This window comes from Lytechinus variegatus, chromosome 3, assembly GCF_018143015.1.
Source record: "Lytechinus variegatus isolate NC3 chromosome 3, Lvar_3.0, whole genome shotgun sequence".
NCBI lineage: Eukaryota > Metazoa > Echinodermata > Echinoidea > Temnopleuroida > Toxopneustidae > Lytechinus > Lytechinus variegatus.
The window spans coordinates 22,404,200-22,420,863 of record NC_054742.1 but is presented as its reverse complement, the minus strand read 5'-3'; positions in this window follow the sequence as shown (position 1 = coordinate 22,420,863).

The window sequence follows — 16,664 nt, the reverse complement described above, 5'->3', positions numbered from 1 at the left end:
AAAATTGATTAAGCCATGTTTCCATTGCTGAATTGATCGTGCCAGATTAAAATATTCTCGACCGGTTTAGGTTCTACTGGGTAATTTAGAACTGAACATTATCTGCGTAGACATTTTAAATCTGACAGATATCCTATTATAGGTGTATTGGGAAGTCCATTCATGTCAAGCATGGATTTGCGAGACATGTCAGGATTACCTACCCTTTCTGCATATTTTCAGATTCCTGATACCACTGAATTTGATTCTCCTAAGAAAAAAAAAAAGTTTTCTGCATTAATAAACGCAAGAACACGATAAATTCGACGTGCGCCTGATGACGAAAATATAAAATTATTTACTTGTTTTGGTAAACGCGGATGATGTACAGGCCTCAGTGATTCTGTGAAATCCGGTTGAATATCACGATCGATCGCCTTGTCAAAGTAGAGTAGAAAATATTTAGATCAGGTTTGGTCAACGTGGTGTGTTCGGCAAGGCAAACTCGATGATTTGTGACAAATCACGCAAATTAACGGCGACATAACCTACTTTGGGCGTGTTCGAGTTGTGCTTATAGTGTGTACTACGCCATTGCAAGGCTCGTGTAGTTATCGAGCTTGTTCTTCTTACTGATACAGTATAAAAATCTATGTTCAATGCTTCCCAAAATTAGTAGACATAATGATATTGTTCGTTTAGGGAATACATAGAGTCGCTATTACTACGGGGGGGGGGGGGGCGTTGGGGGCACGTGCCCCCAATCGGCTGGCAAAAAAGGGGGAGAGAAAAAGATGAAGAAAGGAAGAGAAACTTAAAACGAAAATTATTGTTCATTATAACTTTATAAACCCCTCAAAAAAAGTTTGGGAATCTGTGTTTGGCCATTATTATTTCCCTACTCCCAATTTTTTACAATGCGTAATTTACATCATTCAAAAGATAATTTAATTTTCTTTAAAATGATACCATGCTTGTTATGATCATGTCATCACAAAAAGAGCAGGATTCAAAAGTCTTGGATGAGGTCTGAATTGAAAAGCTGCAAAACGAGTAAAAAAAAGTTTGGAAATCTGAGTTTGGCCATTAATTTATCTCAACTTTCAAATTTAAAACAATGCATATTTGACATCATTCCAAGGATAATTTAACTCTCTTTAAAAGGATACCATGCTTGTTATTCACGGCTAACAAAACAACAAGAACAAGTGAATTGCGATTTGTCGTGGCTTTAATGAAAATAGAGATGAATGTGCATCTTTACCAATTCTGCTTTTTGTGTACAGTGTATGAATATCATCACATATACATATACCGATAATGTCTGTAACCAACCGATACCCTTGTTTAATAAGCTCCTCGGAGAGGGGTTAAACCCCCGGCTAGAAGGCCCCCCTCGTAAGTTCTTCAATGTTTAAAATTCATGGCTGTTTTCCCACTGGTTCCCTGCTAGCCGGACCGGAATCCCAGCACAGCTATTAATTATGAGCTATCGGTGGATTACAGATGACATAAATATAGCATATAGAGATATATGAATGCCCATGACTATAGACCAGCCTGCCCGCCTTTAAGATCAGGTCAGGCTAAGATTAAACTTTAAGCATGACACAATTATTTCAGTTTAACAGCGTTCTCAAACATTTGTATGTACAAATAGGTCCCCCTCACCTAGGTAACGAGTGGGGACCTGCAACTTACATAATAACAACATAATTGATTAAAATCCACATGCCTGCCCTGGCATGGAAAGGAAAAAAGGAGGTACTTTAATAATGCGCCTCTTACTGAAATCATGCCCCCAGAACTTCAACTGCTTGTTTTTCAACAACACACAAGGCGTCAACACTCCTCCCAAAAACGAGAAAGGGCGAAAACCCGCCTGCCCACTGGCCAAAATAGGACAGGAGGATAAAATTCCCTTACGGCCCACTTATGCACGACGATCGTTGTTAGGATTGGTGTGCGACCAGGTCAAACACCCTCGAATTTGGATTCGTGTTACGCTCTTCTATCAGCCTAGGCTCTGCCTAGATTCTGAAATTAACCATGAAAAGTATACCATCACCCTCCAACTACTTCATACACCATTCATTATAGAGTATCATATAGATTCAACAAATACAACTTCCCTGGAAAATATAAATGCAAAAGTACTTGTACCCCCCCCCCCCCCCTAATCACACTTTGCCAAGATCAACTACTGCTGGTATTCAAGCCAACTATAGGTATCCAATTTTCATCCCACTGAAAATATTGAGCCCCTTAAAGGAACTTTAATAAAGGAAATTGAATTCAGAAAGAAATTTGTTTCACCAAACGAAATTCACTAATATGGCCATACTCTGGCAAAGGGAAGCAAGGTACGAAAGTATCACTCGTTGTAAATGACCAATGCGTGTTCGTCATTAACATATACATCAATGCAATTAAACTAAATAATCTTTTCTTCAATATCTTTCCCCAAAACGATCATTTCTTCACAATTTCTGCCTGAACGGGCAGCTCACAACAGATATTTAAAAACCATAACTCAAATCTGACTGATGCGTGAGCTGCTTCCTATACCAAAGGTGGGCAGTATTAATAATAAATACACCATGACAAAATTACCATACAAATTCACATAAGTATACCAACATACTACGCCTAAAGACCTGAACATTCGGCTGAACTTGAAGAAGCCTAAAAATTGGGACAATACTTCCGTCTAATTCCTAAGGAGTCCGATGCAGACCCGAGAAATAACTTTATCTGAAATGAAGCCTATGCAATCTTATCAAACATTTCTTCATATATAATGCTCATGGTAGAGGAAAATAAAACATACATAGAAATTATGAATTCATAAACATTTCTTCTCAAATGACCTGAGAAAATTATAATTTCAATCCCCAGATTTTTTCTATAACCATCCATAACTTGGATTTTTATGACAACTCACATGAACGTTTGAGGCATAACCTGCTTCATAGTAATTTCGAATTGACTTCTTCCTTGCAAACAAAAACTAAATAAACAAAATAACATTAAGAATGCACAAGGACAATAAATACACAACCATATCCATAATATGCAAGAATCCCCCCACGATATATATGTCAACATCCCCCTTAATTATAACTAGAGGATGGTAATGGGGAGGAGGTGGGAATTTTGTAAGCACGCTTTACACATGCACCGTCATCTCTCTTCATTGAAAGCCAAAACGAAAATGAAGCATTCCCCGCACTTTTATCCGCGCATAGCTCAACCGCGGCAAATGTCTGGCATTGTGCCCAAATTCTTTGGCGCGGGCGCCAAAAAGCGCTGCCCCGCCCTTTACGGGTCGGGTCACGAGCCCTTTCTCGGGCAACCACGCCCCCTTTCAAAATCAAAACAAACTAAAATGTGTATTTTGCTAGCCCGCTAATAAATCATTTTAAATCGTCAAGCCGTCTTTAAAATCCATTATTCACGGCTAACAAAACAACAAGAACAAGTGAATTGCGATTTGTCGTGGCTTTAATGAAAATAGAGATGAATGTGCATCTTTACCAATTCTGCTTTTTGTGTACAGTGTATGAATATCATCACATATACATATACCGATAATGTCTGTAACCAACCGATACCCTTGTTTAATAAGCTCCTCGGAGAGGGGTTAAACCCCCGCTAGAAGGCCCCCCTCGTAAGTTCTTCAATGTTTAAAATTCATGGCTGTTTTCCCACTGGTTCCCTGCTAGCCGGACCGGAATCCCAGCACAGCTATTAATTATGAGCTATCGGTGGATTACAGATGACATAAATATAGCATATAGAGATATATGAATGCCCATGACTATAGACCAGCCTGCCCGCCTTTAAGATCAGGTCAGGCTAAGATTAAACTTTAAGCATGACACAATTATTTCAGTTTAACAGCGTTCTCAAACATTTGTATGTACAAATAGGTCCCCCTCACCTAGGTAACGAGTGGGGACCTGCAACTTACATAATAACATAACATAATTGATTAAAATCCACATGCCTGCCCTGGCATGACCAGAAATACCCAATTATTCTTGGAAAATACGTGTTTCAGGTGGCCTAATTGCCAAATTACCGCCAAACGAGAATATATAATTTATTTATATATGATCGACCGCCAACAAACACGTCAAAATTTTACTCGTATCTACCAAGATATTCAATAAATCTTAGCAACCATTACAGGATCATTCTACTAGTATTCACCAACGTTATCATCCTTAGTGCTTTTACCAGGGGGGGGGGGGGTACCAGGGAACATTGCTCATTCCTCCATTACAATGTATATCTAGGTTATCCATAACTGACCCCAACATGATTTAATGCATGCATACATTGAACGTAAATGCATGAGCAGCTAAATAACAACAAATGATACATTATGAAAGCATAGACACACTGGTGAAACCGGCTCCAGACCAGCCAAAACCCTTATTCATACTATCGGATCGGACGGTCTGGAGTCGGTCACGCCGGAGCGACTAAGGTAAAATGTATAAATACATACTCAACGAAGATATGAAAGACCAACTTTTAACTCACTGATAAATCTGTCCAACCCTTCATCGGCCAGATGTAGGCCATCAGTTCTGTACAGCGAAATGTCATTATGGGATATTGATGGATGCGGTATGGCTTTACCATGAAATCTTGCAGCTAAAGCCTTGGCGTACCTATTGGCCGCCCTTCTCTTTAAGTCCAATTTACCTTGATCTCCTGTACAGCCAGCGGGGTACCAAACCCTCTCCAAAATGTCCGACCACACTATTTGAAATTTGTCCTTATTGGCGTCAAAAAGTCTATACGTCAAACTAGCCAGCTTCTTCTTGGACAGTGCCTCAATGTCATTCGTTCCTACATGCAATACTACTACTGAAGGCTTTGGTTCACTCCGACCCATCTTATCTAACCAATCGCTTACCCCTTCAATTCGTAGCCCCCTTTTCCCCAACCAGCGGACCGACGTTCCAAGTCCAAGGTCAGCCTCGCCGGTGTTCTTCGCCCTCGATGTGCCCAAAACACTATCGAGTCCCCTATGATCCACACCACAGGTCCTGTAATAGAAAACAAGAAAAGAGGGCTGGGCAGAATTTTGAAGTATGAAAATTTCCCCCTGAAAGGTCTGCTACCCTTCACCACCCCTTCATCACGGGGTTTTCCCCTCCAAGATACAATGTATGTAATCACATTTTTGACCCCTCCCCTTAATCCTGAAAGCATTGATATTAAACACGTCATTATACCGTTGTAACATTCTCTCTAAAAAGCAGAATGCTCGTAATTGTGTGATATCATTAAACCCGCACTTACTCATTCAATATTAAGCCCAGAGTTATTTTGATGATACATGTATATTGATATCAACATGTACAGGGGGGGGGGGGGGGGGGTCGTTATGATCAATCTGATGTTCCAAACACCTTCCAATCAATATAGTACTATCCCTTTCTTCCTTTTGTATAATGTAATAATGTATAATGTATAAACACATTCCAACCAATATATAATAATGTATAATGTATAATGTCTGAGCACATTCCAATCAATTTATAATAATGTATAATGTATAATGTAAAATGTATAAGGTATAATGTATAATGTAAAATGTATAAGGTATAATGTATAATGTATAACGTATAAACACATTCCCATCAATATAGTACCATCTCTTTCTTCATTTTGTATAAAGAATGTAATAAAGTATAATGTATAATGTATAATATATGATGCATAATGTATAATGTATAATGTATACTGTAACAAGGGCTCCTTTGTAAACAAGCCTCTTGGCACTGAACATACCACCCTGCTTCTGAATAGGGCTGAATAAAATAAAACAATACCATGTAAGCAGATATATTGAGAATTATACACCCAAATATCCAACAACCCATCGGCCACGGCTTTGATTAAAGCACATGTCCTCGTGTAAAGTAAACGCGTTGTGACATTATTGGAAGATAACTTACACCTGATTTTGGTCAAAATGTCAAATAACCTAAAATCATCATTTCATATATATTTTCGTTCTTTTTTTTTTTTTTTTTTTTATTTTTTTACTTAACCATGTCGAGTCTTATATATCTCCGATGTGCACTCGAAACCCAACGCCCCATGCGTTGGATTTCTTCATCCGAGCAACCGGCCATGGCAGCGGTCGTAGCCGCCCCAATACGAAAGGAATGCGATGAAAACATTGCCGCCGGCATATCCCCGTATGTCAAACATCGTTTTATCATGTTTCCAAATTCACGCCTAGTTAGCGGGAGAGCACCATATGAACAAAAGAAGGCTCCACCATTCTTTGGGCGGATTTCTAAATAACGAATAACCGCCATCACAGGGCAGCTAACTGTCCCCAACTCTGGTATCGAAATGGTGCACCCATTTCCCCGCTGGTCAGTCTTTGACTTCCTTAGGAATAATTCCACCCTGCGATGCGGTGCATCGCCAGTGACCCTAACATCTGTGTGCTGCAGAATAGACTCACATCTATGCCTGGACTCTACTGTCAACTCACTAACTCTCAACAAACCATAAAATGCCACTGAAAAAGCAGCAGAGAACATCAAAACATCGTAATGACTACCACAAACATGCCTCAAGTAGGCGAGCATTCTATTTAACACAGACAATGTGATTGGATGCCTAGCATCTCTTCTCAAAGTACTTCGCCTACACCCTTCAATTAACCTTGTAATCACAAAACTCTTGGTCACATCCTTTAGCCCAGATGAACTCATATAAAATGCCAACCCAGATATGTATGTTTGAATAGTAGACCCTGCATATCCCATAAAGGATAAATAAGAAATGAACTGCGCCACCCATTCTACATTAGGGGGTAGCTGGGGGTCGTATCCGTACACTTTACAAAATTTCACGTATGCCCCCAAGGCAATAGAGTAAGTTGTGTGTGTTCGAGCTGCCCTAGAAGCCATCAGCAGTCGACTTCTCTCGATAGCCAGCTCTTCCAAAGACGGACTGGAACCTCCACGCCCTCCCGGGCGGCCCCCGGTGCTAACGCATGGAACCTCGGCATCTGAAATCGAGATAGTGCATCAGCTATACCATTATCACATCCATGTACATGCCTAGCCCTCAACACTATATTATTGCTTAAACATATAATCACCACCTTCCTCACCAAAACCATAATATCAGGGCATAGCGCCGACTGCTTGTTAAGTACTGCCACCACGGCCTGATTATCACAATTAAACAATATATTCTTGTCCTTTAGCTCCATGCCCCAAATCTCCAAGCCTACCCAAATAGGGAATAGCTCTAAAAAAGCTATAGACCTCCTACCGGCCTGGAAATCAGCAGGCCACCTGGATTGAGCCCACCTGCCTCCAAAGAAAATTCCAAAACCAATGCCAGCCGCCGCATCAGTGAAAAACTGAATTTCCTCGCTTCCAAACCAGCCTGGAGCCCGGAAGAAAACTTGACCATTAAAATGTGCCAAGAACTCCAACCAAACCCGCAAGTCAGCCTTAGCCCCTCTCGTCAACCTAACCATGTGAAAAGGACGCTTAACGCTCTTAGTTAAGTCAATGAGCCGTCTCATGAATGCTCGCCCTGGAGCAATTGCCTTACATACAAAGTTTAGACTACCTACAATCGACTGAATGTCTCTTAGGGAAATTTTTTGTTTCTGTACCGCCCAATTTAATTTCCCTACTAATTTCTCAATTTTGTCCTCCGGTACCCGAACCTGCTGAGAAACGCTATCTATTACCAGCCCAAGATATGACAACTGTGTGGTCGGGCCTTCCGTTTTTTCTCGCGCTATGGGCACCCCAAATCGTTCGCAAATTGCTTCAAAACAATGCATTGCCCGCCTGCAATCCTCCGAGGCAGGGCCGCCTGCAAAAAAGAAATCATCCAAATAATGGACAATATTTTGCGACTTCGCAACTTTTCTCGCGCAAAACTCTAAAAAAGTACTAAAACATTCAAAAGTGGAACAAGAAACTGCGCAGCCCATCGGCAAACAACGATCAAAATAGTAACGACCATCTATATACATCCCAAGCAACTCAAAATCTTTTGGGTGAACAGGCAAGAGCCTGAAAGCTGACTTAATGTCAGTCTTTCCCATAAGGGCACCCCGCCCCAATTGCGTCACAATATCTACCGCCGAATCAAAGGACGAATATGTTACTGTACACTGCCCCTCCGGTATGCCATCATTAACTGAATTTCCCCTGGGTGCCGATAAATGTTGAATCATACGGAACTCCCCTGGGGCCTTTTTGGGCACCAACCCCACTGGTGAACACCTCATATTCTCGAAGGGAGGAACAACAAAAGGCCCAACTATCCTACCTAAGTCTATTTCATCCCTCAATTTCTTTTTCAACGTATCCATGTGTTCGAATGCTGATTTCAGGTTTTTAACAACCAATGGGACCCTGTCCCCTTCAAAATGTAATGAAAAACCAAACTTAAAACCATTATACAAGCACTGAGCATGCTCCTGATTAGGATAAGTAGCTAACATGGGCACCAAACGTGCTAACTTAATAGGGGTCGGAGCAATAGACGACACCGCACTAGCCGTAGACCTATTTACTGCCAGCGGGACTGGAACCGGCCCGCCCTTGGCTACACTGCTTAGCCCCATGACCTGTCGCCTGGCAGCGGGAACACTTGTGCTCATAGATGCAAGCTTTGCCTCGCATGCACTTGCCTCTATTAAAGGCAAAGCACACGCCTCGGCTGGGTGTGCCATTGGCTCCGGGTCCCTTTCCTCCGAAGGGAAAAGATTTTCTCGCGCCGTACTCCCCTCTGTAGAACTGATGGCGAGGGGCATGGGGTAAATTGTGGCGCTGCCGCGGACCATTAGAGGCCACCAGCATCAACCACAACTCGGCGTCGACGCTCGCCCAGGATCGCCCGGGTAAACGCGCCTGCTTGCTCCTAAACTGAGTGTCATAGTCACGCCAGCCATAACCTGCAAACGCACGGGCTGCATGCCTTATCAAATCCATATATTTCATGAGCTCCCTGCTCCTTTCAATGTGCTTCTCAGCGTAAATTGAGGCAAATACTAGAAACACCGAAGTCCACTGCTCTACCGACATGATTTTCTTAGCCTTTGATTGAGGTTGAAGTTGCAAACCAAGACCAGATCCCGATTGACACAAACTCAAAGTGGTGTCACCTACACTCAAGGCCCCAAACTCATCACGTGCATTATTATGCTTAAGGAGCACTCCCAAATCTATATATTCACTTGCCCAAATTTTTTCCTTCAGTGAGATAGCCACTTCCACACCTAGTGGGTCGCATGCGCTAATAAATGGTTCCGGTGCCCCCAACACGGCAGAAAGCCTAGGCGCCTGGGGCTCAGATCTCTCAACACCGACCTCCACTAGATCTAGGCCTAGATCTTCGGCTACCCCTGCCGACCGCGCCGGCACTGAAACTGCTGGCTGAGCCTGCCCCGAGCTACCGGTATCCGACTCCTGAGCTACTATCTCATGCCAAGCAATAGATCTGCCCACGGGCGCCTGGCCTTCCCGCCCCACTAGATCTAGATCTAGCTCTGCCATTTTATCACCAACTTTAGACCTAGGCCTACCACTTTTTTCATCAACATCGACAACTTGAGACTGAGAGGGATTTAACTCACCGCTCCTTCCTGGCCCGTTGTTGCCGCCTCCCAGCCCCAGATCCACACTTGCGGGGGTTGACGTCGCCCGTGGACCTCTCGGCCGACCCGGCCTCCTCTTCGGTGTGTCATCTCCCTTCCTCGCACCTGCGGTCGTTATTTTCTTGGCCTTAACCTTTGGCATGATCAACTCGCGAAACTAGAGTTAGACTCGAAGCTCCGTCACTCAGCCCAAGTCCAATGAATCCTGGATGCAATCACCTCCAAAGCTCAATCAAGCGAACCGCCAAGAAAAATTCAATCCTGAAGTTGCAAACTGAATCTTTTAGGTCCACAAATCGGCACAGCTAACTTAGTCTTAGTTCTACGGCAACAATTCCTGAGGCTGAAGTCTGAAGACAGTAAAAAACTGAAATCAGCGTCTGTATAATCCAATAAAAGTATGAATCCTTTGTGTAGATATCCGGTATAGGTAGCTAGACAAATGTCGAAATATCTGCCACCTAGGCCTAGTTGCCAGTGCCGAAAGAAAATTTTCAAAAAATTTTGTAAGCACGCTTTACACATGCACCGTCATCTCTCTTCATTGAAAGCCAAAACGAAAATGAAGCATTCCCCGCACTTTTATCCGCGCATAGCTCAACCGCGGCAAATGTCTGGCATTGTGCCCAAATTCTTTGGCGCGGGCGCCAAAAAGCGCTGCCCCGCCCTTTACGGGTCGGGTCACGAGCCCTTTCTCGGGCAACCACGCCCCCTTTCAAAATCAAAACAAACTAAAATGTGTATTTTGCTAGCCCGCTAATAAATCATTTTAAATCGTCAAGCCGTCTTTAAAATCCATTATGATCATGCCATCACGAAAAGAACAGGATTCAAAAGTGCTGGATGAGGTCTGGATTGAAAAATATGCAAAACGAGCAGAAATAGTCATTGAGGGTCAATAGAGAACATGATTCTTTTGTCTGTGTCAATAGAGAGGAAAATCCATTCACATCAAGCCCCTGCTTCAATAGTGATGGTTCTGAGAGATAACATGGTTTTAGTCGTGGTTTGAAATACCCATGCATGTTTGTTTGTTTGTTATGTGTTTGCTTGTGCAGAGGTCTGTTTTATTCCATGTTAATGTTGATGTTAGGGTGCATGAAAACAAAAGAAACCGCTGAAAAACTCACTCATCACCACGGAAAAAACAACAGTGACTTGTGTCATTTTGCAACCTTTGAATTTTGACCTTGCCCCACATTTCAAGACACTGCACCTCCATGCAAACCATAATCATATCATGTAGGTTATCATTTTATAGAGAATTAAATGTTCTATTAATTCATTAATATTAATTACACATTGATATTTACTAAAAAAACTGAGGAGGGATTATCGATCAAATTCAAATTTCCAAACTTTTTTTGAGGAGTTTATTATGTTATGTTAGATTTTTTCGCAACTTTATGAAACATAATTTGCTCAGGGCCTATTATGTTTTCATTGCTCCCGGTGGTCGCATTGTCTGTTTAACGAGATATATAATCCTGTTTTACCAAATTCTCCCGTTTCCAAGTCAATTTACAACCAAATATATTTCCTCGCACTTCGAGTTATTATTGTTTTGTCGTGACATATGCTTCTTTTTCATGACTACTTAAAGTGATTGCACCAATTTAAGGTCTTAATATAAACATTTCCTGTCCGTGCATGCTTGTTCGCATTTGAATTAGTGAGATATTTCTGCTCTTCATGAATTCCTAAAATCAGTCCTTAAAATGTCCCTTTTCTGATCTAAATCTGAAAAATTTTCAGCTCGAGCTTCGCGCTCGCATCATTTGGTTAGTGAAATACGTATGATCTTAGTGCATTCTTGCAAACAAGCCTTAGATTGCCCGGCCTGTTCAGGTCTGATTTCCTAAATTTTCAGCTCGCGCTTCGCGCTAGCAATTTTTGATTAGTGAGATGCGTTTGATAATCATGATTACAATAAATACAATTGCTTCAAATTTGTGTTTAGATTTAATTCTGGCAAAATGCGCCCGGCACTCGCATTAGATGACTATGGTGAGATATGTATACCCTTAATGGGTTCCTAAAATATAGTCCTTAAAATGTCTTTGTTTGGGGTCAATATATACAAAAATTTCAGCTCGCGCTTCGCGCTCGCATTGTTTGTTTAGCGAGATACATATTCATTTAATGGCACTGTCCTTAAAATTTTCAATTAGGTCAGTATACCTGGCAACTGAGCACGCTTCGTGCGCTCACTAAATAACTCAAAATTTTTGCCTGGTGCCCCCCCCCCATGCCGTGACCCACAGTACGCCACTGCGACCAATGATAACTTGATCATAATTCATATTTTGTGCATGCAACAACAGGAAAGGGAGACAGGATTTGTCAAGGGAAAGAGATCATTGTTCGATGTTGTATCAAATTGTTAACTTAACCATTTTAACCTGGTTGGCCAGGTTATAATCGATTACGTTCGGCTTTTTTTTAAATACCATTTTCATTAGTTTATATGGGTTTTTTTTACTTTGAAACATTAATCCATAATTTGCATTATCAGAGTCTCAATAAAATGAACTTGATCTTTTAATATATGCCTTCAGATTTTTATTACACTTTTAATGAGTTGTGGTGGTAGAAATAATGATGATATCGGTAATACTCTGATAATAAAAATAACTTGTCTAATATAATTAACATTAAATTAGTATAAGATCCAGAAAAGAAGAAAGAGAAGTAAAAGAATGTGAAGAATTTAAAGAAATTAGGAAATTGAAAGTAATAAAGCTGGAAAGGGAAAGGCAAATGGAGGGAATTATTAAAATAAACCCAAGAAATGCATCCGTGGTCATTGTCGACATCGGCATGAAAAAGCGAGATAAAGATAAAGAAAGAAGGGGAGGCTGATAGAGAGGAAAACGGAGAAATGAGTTTAGAAAATGCATGGAGAAAAATGCAAACGTCAATATAGGCATGATAGGCGGGGCATAGCATTCAAATTCAACGGAGGTATTAATTTGACAAATTTCGACATTCCCAGAAGGGTTTTTTCCCCTTATTGCACCTTCTCTTTAAAATGTTGAAAAAAACGGCAAACGGCAGTGACTATCATTCAGAAGGTATTTTGTTGAGGGAAAATTACCCGTGATCAAGGAATATTTTGCATGAAGGAAATAATTTGAGGAGAGGATGGTGTAGAGATAAAGAGAGAGATGAGTTGGTGAGTATGAAATGATAAAATCTCGAAGCGAGCTCCTTGTTTGATGCTATCTTTTTAATTCTATCATTACTACTTCTTTCTTAACTTGTTTGTGTCCTCGGTGATGGTGAAAGCGCTGTGAGACGAATGGAAAAGATATTTGAATTAGGACTGTTATTTTGTTGTCATCGCATAATCTCCTCACAGTACGCAAACCATCTTTCTTCGTGGCCCTAACGGAAGGAAATGCATGAAGAGAAAAAAATCAGTTGGAATAATTTATAGATCTAGAAGTACATCAACCTGATATTATAGGCTAAGGACTTGTCGTAGTGAGATACAAGAAACTAGTTTTTGAAAAGAGCGTCCTTCTGTGTGCATGCTTTTGCAGAAAAATACCTTTATTTTCAAATGAAAATAATCGGGTGTGTCTATTGCTTCAAACAAACAAAAAATAAGAAAAAGATAGTCCTTCAACTTGCACTTTTTGTTATCTGTCACATCTGCTCTGGTTTTATCCTCATCATTGTTCATCACATTCCCGGAGTTAACTTGATTTTTTTTATTGAGGTACAACAGGCTTCCTCTGACATTTAGAAGAACTTATACTGCTAACATTACCAGTAAACACAATTAGTAGGTCATTGAAGTATATAGGGGTCAGAGAGAAACTGACCTTTTCAATTTTACCTGTTAATGTCATCGAAATGACTTTTCAGACTTATATAAGTTGAAAAGTAATTGGACATAACAATCAAGAATATGTACACTTGGTAAAAAATTCGTTAAATGCCTTATACTGTTTGGTATTATAAACATTAATAATGATAATAAGATTCAAGATTCAAGATTTTATTAGAACAAATGATCGCAGCTTGTTACAGCTGAATTGGCAAATGTTTTCAAAAAAACATAAAAATACACATAAAATCAACAAAAAGCAATGTTACAAAAGAATCAAGAAATTACAAAAATAATTACGGTAAAATCATGATAATAATGAAGAAGTGATCTTAGCTTTGGAAAGCTTTGAAAAAGTACACATGTTGGAAAAATGATTTACTCCTAAAATATAAAATTATTGTGATGTAATATGGGTTTAAAGAAGAATTAGAAGGAAATTTGTTGTAACGTCTTTCAGTAGATTCAGTATTGATAATTGAAAATGAGAAAAGAGCAGCAAAAATAACTGTCTAATATGAGAGCAACTTATAAGGAAAGTAAGGGAAATAAAACGGGAGAAATCAAGAACAATTACCAAACAATTATGCTAAATGAATGAAAATGTAAACCAATAAGAAACATTTTCAATATGTATGTACAATAAACAATGGATACAATAATTGCCATGGCAATTAAAAGTGTAAAAAATAATTTAAGAACAAATATACACCACCAGTCAGCCACTTCTGACTCGACACTACACCACAAAACAGAAAACGATAGATTCTGTCCACCCGAGGTCCGCCCCACAATGCAATAGCGATCCAGAAGCATGCAGCCGATTGGTACTGTGTGTTGACAGATCTACAGTTTAGAGTTTGATAAGCGGACAATATCCTTTTGCCCCCCCCCAATAATTCCGGATGTGCCAAAATAAAATAAGATTGTAATGTTCAGCAAGTGAGATTGAGATACACAAATCGTTCTTTATTTCAAATCGTACTCAAAATGTCCGCTTTTCAGATTGGAATATAAAAATTTTCAGCTCGCACTTCGCGCTCGCATCATTTCTGTAGCAAAAGCCCATACTTTTCATGACTAAATAGGTAAATAGAATGGATATATATCTTTTTTTTTCATCAAAAACGTACATTAAACTGTCATTTTTTTCAGATCGAAATATCAAAATTTTCAGCTCGCGCTCGCATCTTTTGTTCTTTTGATCATTGCTACCAAAAATGCTTACAATATCAAGCTTTCCGGTCAGAATATAAAGAAATTTCAGCTTGCTCTCTGCACTCGCTTTATATTTTTAGTGAGATATGTATCCTCCTCATTAGTAACTATAAACAATCTTAAACAGTTTGTTTAACAAATTTTCGGCATTACTCCTATTTGTTTAAGATCAGTATGCTCGATCTGTAATGAAAATCATAAGATCAGAAAAAAATCAGTCAGAAAAAATTGGAACCAGTGGGATTCGAATTTCTGACTTATGATTTGCATACAGATCGAGCATACTGATCTTAAACAAATAGGAGTAATGCCGAAAATTTGTTAAACAAATTATAATTTCCTCCTATAAAAGCCTCTTAATTTACTATCTATTGTCCACGGCGGACGGCATTTGAATAGTAATGTGTCAGAAAGAAGAGGATCGAGGGTATTTGAATTCCAGTTCATCGTGGCTTAGCCGTGAACCAGAATAGCCTGGTGGTTGAGTCGCTGCCCGGAAAGCAGTAGATGGCAGGTTCGAATCCCACTGGTTCCAATTTTTTCTGACTTATGATTTATGATTTTCATACAGATCGAGCATACTGATCTTATGATTTTCATTACAGATCGAGCATACTGATCTTAAACAAATAGGAGTAATGCCGAAAATTTGTTAAACAAATTATAATTTCCTCCTATAAAAGCCTCTTAACCCTATCTAGGCCGGGGTATTTTGGGAGTTCCTATGGCCGGGGGGGGGGCCTCCCAGGCCCCCCTAAGATCTCGGCCGTCGACCGCGCGATCGCGCCGAAAATTGGCACGCGGGTCGCCTGGGACATAATCTACAAGATCGTATAGTAATTTATTTCATGCGAATTGTTATTAAGTGATTATGCTAATTTATGCGTAATTAGTATGAGAAATCATACTTTTTCCTCTAACTCCCTAAATAAAGCTCCAAATGTACTAATTTTTGGTATAGAAACTCTTTGTGGTGTCTTTAGCAAGTGTACATGAAAAAAAATGTGATATCAAATCGTTTTCTTATGTATTATATTGTTTTTTGCAATTTCTTATGTATTTCTTTGTTTTTTGACCTTTTGTTTTTCATTGTTTTTTTCAATGAAATTTGTTGGGGACTCTTCTGTGATCATAAAAAGCATAAAATGAATACATTTAGACAAGCAAAACTAAAAATAATCATACATTTATGAATTTTGGTTGAAAACACAATTTGCATTGACTTTGTACACGAAATCACGTTTTTGAGCAATTTTCGGTCTGACATGCACTTACATAATGTTGCGTAATTTCGGAACCACATACCCGGGTGACGCAAAATTGGTCTCAAAAGTTGCGCAAGACTTGAAAGTAAAAAGTCAGCGAGCGGCGCGGTCAAAAAATTTCGCATGGCGAAAATATCGCGCGATTTGTTGAGGCCTAGATAGGGTTAATGTACTATCTATCGTCCACGGCGGACGGCATTTGAATAGTAATGTGTCAGAAAGAAGAGGATCGAGGGTATTTGAATTCCAGTTCATCGTGGCTTAGCCGTGAACCAGAATAGCCTGGTGGTTGAGTCGCTGCCCGGAAAGCAGTAGATGGCAGGTTCGAATCCCACTGGTTCCAATTTTCTGACTTATGATTTATGATTTTCATACAGATCGAGCATACTGATCTTATGATTTTCATTACAGATCGAGCATACTGATCTTAAACAAATAGGAGTAATGCCGAAAATTTGTTAAACAAATTATAATTTCCTCCTATAAAAGCCTCTTAACTTTCAATCTTAAAGTTTTAAGGTCAGTATACTAAAAAATTTCAGCTTGCGCTTCGCGCTCGCATTAATTTGTTGGTGAGATACGTGTATGTATCTCATGAGTCATATATATGTACCTCTGTGTGTGGGGGGGGGGGAGGTTGTACGATCGAGCGCCTTTGGAACGTTGACTCATGATTCCCCCCACCAATCTGAAAAAT